We start from the raw sequence: 7,475 nt of genomic DNA on the forward strand, positions 1-7,475 counted from the left end.
ATTAAAGCTCCGTCAGTCCTAAGTTCTGATGTTCAAATGTCGCCATCATTATCAAATGTGCAGAGGTGTCCTTTTGTTTGGGATCAACTTCTCCCTAGAGTTTGAAAATAAGCCCTTTGTAACATTGTATTATTGTATTAAATACAATCAGTAATGTAACAATCGATGTAGATAATCCCACACACTCCTGACAGCCTGTTCTTGTGTTTGTAATGACATGCATAGTATTTATGAAACATTTACACGCCTGTCTGTTTTTGTATTTATTACAGTGATCGATGTTTGTCCTCTAGAGTAGAAAAAGCTGCATCTGTTCTGTTTTTTGTTTTTTTTGTTTTTGTTTTATCTCTGACTGTACTAAATGTGTATGAAGTGATCCATGACTGCTGCTGGAAGCTATTTTTAGTGTTATATCAGAGGAAAACTTTGCCCTGGATTTTTTTTGTTTTTTGTTTTTTGTTTTATACCTGATGGCCCTTTGACTCATAAAATGACTAAGAAATTCTCCTGAGTTGAAAAGAGCTTAATGCTTGCAAAAAATATCAATAAAGGATATTTTATATATGCACAAAGAGTGAGGGGATGTTCTGTTTTAGAAACGATATTCTGTCTCTGCTGCCACACACTGTGCCACCACATGACCCACAATGTGCTTGTTACTGAACACAAAGGTAGTTCTGCAGACAATCCTACAGTATGTCTTCATTACTGTGAGATCTGCTTCTTTGAGTTATGTGATAAGGATCTGTAGGTTTCCATTTCATATCTATCTGTCTATCTATGTCGCTTCTTTTTTTTTTTTTGTGATTTTTGGTGAATTCCTCTGTTTTATATTCTGTTGCTATATGTTTTATTCATTTTCATAATTTTTGCTGGTTTGCTTGTATTTAAAATGATTTGCAATATAGTGTTTTGAGCTTCTATATAAATATTTTAGTTTTTAGCAGCTGTTTGTTTTTTCTTTTTTTTTGGCCATTTGTAATTATTTTAGCAATTCTACTAGGTTTGGCCATTTTTATTCTTTAAAACATTTTGGCTGGTTTTCAATTATTTGACTTCTTCCACTGGTTTTATCTTTTTTTTTTTGCAATTTTAGCCATTTGAGCTATTTCAACTTTTTTAACCAAAAGATGAGAGTTTGAAAAATATAATGGTGCACAAATAAAATTGGGTATCAGGTCCGATACTGCATGAAGCACTGGTAAAAGTACCCTGATACAACCCGGCGAGTACTACATTACGTCATGCATTAGCAACGTCACCTGCAGATACACAAGAGAGGACACGCGACGTCCGTGCACCGGAGATCATTTAATATTTATGAGAATGACTAAAGTAAGACAGGCTGTAAATCATGTTCTGCCAAAATATCAAGAGAAGGAGAAAGATAATTCGTACAACACCGGCAACTTAATCACCGGAGACATTTGGACCAGCAGTTAGCTCGATGTCGCTCAGTCGTTTAACTATTCAGCACGTAACTCCAAGCCGTGATACACGCTACATGCTAAACATGATTAAAAGTATGACTGATACACGTATTAACGGTGAGTTGGAGTGTGTGGCGACAGTCACTCGGTCTACAGTCTATAGTACACATAGCGCAGTGCGTAGATAAACGCTACGCTGCGCTATGTGTACTGTAACCTGTCGGCTGTTGGAGGTGCCGAGCATCGACACAGAGGCTGTGGTTGGTCGAAGTGACGCAGAGCCTTCGCATACCGTTTGTGTATGGAGTATCGATTTAATGAGGCATTTCATAAATACTCGTATTGGTACTCTGTATCCACAAGTAGCTAAAGGACAGTACTCGTACTGGTGGTAATGGTGCATCTCTCATGAAAATGATAATTCATGTTTCAATTTGGGAAAACTTAATGGAGCAACTCCAGAGGGGCGAACGAGCCACATGTGGCTTCAGAGTTGTGGATTGAAGGCCCCTGGCCTCGGGGGTTCGGGAAGCCAGCTAGCCACTGGGAGTTTGCTGGTTCAAATCCCGCTGCTGACAGGTTACTGCTGTGAGCGCTTGAGCAGGAGAGTATATGAGCTGGCAGCTTGAGTTCCATCTGCCCATCCATCTTTTTTTTTTACCAATGTTCTGTTTACTGGAGTTAATTCCAGCTGAATATGGGCAAGGGGAGATTAGAGGCGGATCAGATCATATATTTACACGTACGGGCAATATAGAGTCACTCATGGCATGTTTGTGGATTTTGGGAGGAAACCAGAGGAAAAGCCAATGCCTGCACAGGTAGAACATGCAAACACCACACAGAAAGGCCTCAAACCTTGATTAGAACAGGAGTCGGCTCAGAGTGCCAGACATTATCTGTTAATCCTTCACGATACTGCATTGCTGCTGCAGAGTTTTTGTGGCCGGGACTGACTGGTAATCTAACCTCTGTGGGAGATTCACAGATTTTCAGTTGGAGGAAATTGGAGTTGAAGGTGATTGTAGAGCTAGAAAATGAGACTGAGAGAGAAATTAATTCAAACATGTTCATTCATTTTTCATTTCCAAATTTATTTCGAGCTACACAACACAGGCATAAAAGCCAGAAAAAAATACAATAAAAGAAAAAATAATATCAACACTCTAGCTCGAAAAGGAGTGGGAAGAAGACAAGCTTATTAACTCCCACCCCTGTTCATAAACTTAAATAATAATGATAATGTGGCTGCTACAATAACACTGTTAAAATAAAACAGAAAATAAAACAACAACAAAAACAGCCATGACATATAGTCTATTAGATAATGTATGATATTACTAATACAATATATTTCTTGTTACTGAATTACATGTTATATCCTCTTACAATAATAACAACCATAATGATAAAAAATAATGATACCAATAACAATAATAACAATAATAACAACTGCAATAGTATAATAGTAATAACAACAATAGACTTCATCATTAGCTAGATCTGACCATTAAAGTATTAAAGTATACATCACTTTGTAACATCCATTAGTAATCAAGTGCCCATTTCCTCCTTCTGGTATTTTGACCATACTATTTTTTTATATCTTGATTTGAATTGATGAATATTTGGACATTGTTTGTGCTCTACTCCCAATTTGTTCCAGAGTTTAACTCCACATACAGACACACACATACTTTTCCTAGTGGAAGACACTGCTTGAACCTTAAAGTTATCACACCCCCTCAGGTTATATCCCCCCTCTGTGCGTGCAAAAAGCATTTGTATTCTTGCAGGTAGCACATTTTTATTAGCTTTAAACAGAAGTTGGGCAGTAGAGAATTCAACTAAATCATGCAATTTTAACATTTTAGACTGCAAAAATAATATATTAGTGTGATCACAATATCCTACTTTGTGTATAATTCTTACAGCCCATTTTTGGAGTATAACAAGGGGGTGTAATGAACTTTTATAGTTATTGCCCCAAACTTCTATACAATAATTTAGATATGGCAAAACTAACGAACCATATAATAGAAATAATGCATTGTAATTTAAGAAAAACTTGGCTTTATTAATGATTGAGATGCTTTTGGAGACTTTACCTTGTATGTGACTTATGTGTGGTTTCCAGCTTAATTTACTGTCAATGGTGACTCCTAAGAATTTAATTTCTGATACTGTATCTAAAACTACACCGTCTATAATTACTGGGTCTGGTTATCCATTATAATTACCGAAAAACATTACTTTTGTTTTGTTTAAGTTGAGGGACAATTTGTTAATGTCCATCCATGTTTTTAATTTCCTTAGTTCACAGTTTAGATTAGTTACTAAATTACTATAATTGTCATTAGAATAGAAAATGTTTGTGTCGTCTGCGAAAATAACTAATTTTAATAATTTTGACACATTAAAAATGTCATTAATGTATAAATTGAACAACTTTGGGCCTAAGACAGATCCCTGTGGGACCCCACAACCAATGTCCAAATATCCTGATGTAAACTCCCCCATCTTCACATACTGTTGTCTCCCAGTTAAATAGCTTTGAATCCAACTCAAAGCCACTCCCCTTATGCCATATCTGTCTAATTTCTTTAATAATATAGAATGATTAAGTGTATCAAATGCTTTTTTCAAGTCAATAAATACTCCAGCTGCATGTTTCTTTCCCTCTAAGCTATTGGTAATCTCTTCTATTGCATCGATGATGGCCATTGAAGTTGACCTTGCTGCTCGAAACCCATACTGACCTTCATTAATTAGTTCATGCTTATCTATGAAATTGTCCATTCTACTGTTATAAAGTTTCTCTAAGATTTTAGAAAACTGGGGGAGCAGAGAGACAGGTCTGTAGTTAGTGAAGATGTGTTTGTTCCCATTTTTATGTATTGGTATAACTTTTGCAATTTTCATTTTATTTGGAAATGTTCCTGTTTGAAACGATAAGTTGCATATGTAAGTTAATGGTTTCACGATACCATATATAAGTTGTTTAACTAGTGTCATGTCTATATCAAAACAATCTGTAGACAATTTATTCTTACACCCGTTAACAACATCTATTATTTCTATTTAAAAGACACGTTGTATTCTTACGAGAGTTCGTTTGTGCAGTGCAAAGCTATGCCATAGTCTCATTTCATGTTTAGATCAGACCTTTTGAAGACCTGGAAAACAGATTGGATCTTTTTTAGATATTCATATAATTATTGAAGTTTCGTGAAAAGTCAGTACAAATATTTAAGAATACAAACCTTTCTACAACTGCCAAAAGAATATTGTTGCAATAACTTACTAATAATTTTCTGTATTATTTCAACTTCAAAATAATGTTCACATTCGAAGTCAGAAGTAAATTGGGGTCAGGCTCTGGAAATTCATCGTTGGTGGAAAGTTTCTCAGATTTGTTTTCCTGTTACTTTTTCAAACCTCGTGAAATAATTAACTTTATATTGTATGTCCTTCAAGCTGCTCCTCAGCCCCACCTGTCAAAAAAAGGCTGAGGTGGAGTGAATGACTGACAACATTAATGGGAAGGGGAAACTATTCTCCACTCAGACCACACTCATCACTTCTATAGTTGTTTTGCAATAACCTTGTGCAAAATGCAGCTAATTTACTCAAATATTTTCACTGTTTGTTTAATTCCATTATCATGGAGCACAGTGACTGATCCAAAGTAGTACCCCGGTTCCCCTGTGAAGCACCTCTCTCATGCAGAGTAATATTTACTAGGTTAATGGAACTCTGAATCTTTTGACATTATATTGTTGATTCTTTTTTAAACTGATATAACACGTGTGTTTGTATAGAATCTGCAACTTTCAGAAAGGCTCCACGTTGTATTGAAGCCTTTTTTTCATAACTACGAATACAATTATTATTAGACCTACTTGTTTTTATAATGAAAAACTATCATGGGGGGAGAAGGCCGAACCCTGCCCTGATCCCCAGATGTTTTTTTGCTGCTGAGCCCGTCTAAAGCTCTCTGGCGCCACCAGTGGCCGGGGTGTTTAACATGTGGCTCTTTGGACCCTTTGTAGTGACTCCCTGAAGCTTTCACAAAATTACACCCAAACAAACATTTTATCTTATTATTCTTTGATTAACCCACCAGTCATTTTCAAAAGTAATTGTATCTGTTGGATGAAAAAGGCTTTAAATAAATGCTATAATCACTAAAATGGGGGGGAGTTTGTCAAATGACAAATGAAAAAAAAAAGATTATACAAATAGAATTAAACAAGCTAAACTAGAAAAGAGATCAAATGGTTAAAATGCCTAAAATGTCCCCCCTTCCTGTGGCAATACTACTCTATTACTCCTCCCTTTAAATGGTGTTGGCTGTGGTTTAGTTGATTTCATATGTGCTTATATTAGTCATTGTAAAGCCTTGAACATATTCACATTTAAAACCAGCTATCTCCTTTTTGTCTTTGTCTTATTTGATACTCAACTTTTTTTCTATTTATTTTAAGTGGAGTATTACTTAATGTAATTTCCCTCTGGGATTAGTAAAGTATTTCTATTCTATTCTGTTCTATTCTATTATATTCTAAAATGTAAAAATTGTGTGAAAAATGCTGAAAGATGAAACTGAAAAAGATGAAAATTACATGTTTACCATCTTAAATTGTAATTGACACTTTCTGTAGGTGTTTCAAAACTACCGTGTATATGAAACTTTAGAAGCTGTGTTGGCCTCATTTGAAAGGTTAAATGTGTTTTATGGCTCCAGGTGAATTTAATTTGGCAGGAAATCACAAAAATGGCTCTTTTGGTCATAAAGGGGGAAAAAAACACCCTAAACTTTAAAGCCATGCTCTGAATAACGTGTAGACCAACATACCACTCAGGCATGTGTCTGACTTGACTTGTGTTAAAGTGAGAGCCGGTAGTGCAAGTGGGACACACACACACACACACACACACACACACACACACACACACACACACACACACACACACACACACACACACACACACACACACACACACACACATGCGTGGCCTCCTGAGGAGCCACAGCAGAGAGAGCTGGGACAGAGGGGATGAGCCACCGGAGCAGAAGGTGGGGGCCGGGGCTCTGAGGGTCGGGCCTGTCTGACTCTGGAGAGGCTCGTGGAGGAGCTCGGCAGCAGCAGCAGCAGCAGCAGCGGTGGCGGCGGCGTGCGGAGAACAGCCTTGTCCAGATGGCTGCTGTGTGATTTAGCAGAAACGGGAAGCAGCTGTGGCCAGCGCTGAGTTCCCCACCACCACCACTCTTCACCCCCCTACGCTTGACTGGGACCCAACTGTGGGGAGGGAGGGCATTTGCATGAGAGGGATAATTTGGCCAAACAAATGTGGCCCTGCCAGAATCCCAAATCTCACTTCCCCTTTCAAGCCAGCTGACTGAGAAACTCCTTAAATAAGCAGACTAAGGGTCCCGTTTCCATGCCAACGGTTTCAAGTGAAAACACAAAACTGTCGGCTGGCATTTGCATGACGCGTGCTGAAAACGCAACTTTTTGAAAACGGCTCCCAAGGTTGACATTTTTGAAAATGCTCCAAACTCTGTGTAGATGCAGATAATGCTGCTTTTGCACATGCACACCACAGCAGATATAAATAGTTGCACATCCACAAGTAGATGGACAATAACAACAATGTTGTCATGACTCTCAGTCCATATTCTCCTGGTACTCAATAGTTTTATAGTCGAGAATCACCCAGAACAGAAGCCCAACTCCATTGTCTGTTCATAGAAATGTCCGTGTCGCCATCGTTAATATAACATATTGTTCTCTGCACATGTGTGTGTGGCTTCATTATTAAAATGAACAACAGCACCCACTAGTGTGTGATTTTGTGACAAAATCCTGTGAAATAATGGGCACCAAATAAATCTGAGCAAACAAAAATCTATTTTGTGCTAAAGAAATTAGGTTTTTTTTGTTTGGTGATTTTCCACTGTACATTGTTGTTAAAATCTATATTTAAATCAAAATGGAGTTTTGAGGTTTACACTACATTACCACACATTTTCAGCAAGTA

Source organism: Lipophrys pholis, assembly GCF_963383615.2.
Source record: "Lipophrys pholis genome assembly, chromosome: 15".
Lineage (NCBI taxonomy): Eukaryota > Metazoa > Chordata > Actinopteri > Blenniiformes > Blenniidae > Lipophrys > Lipophrys pholis.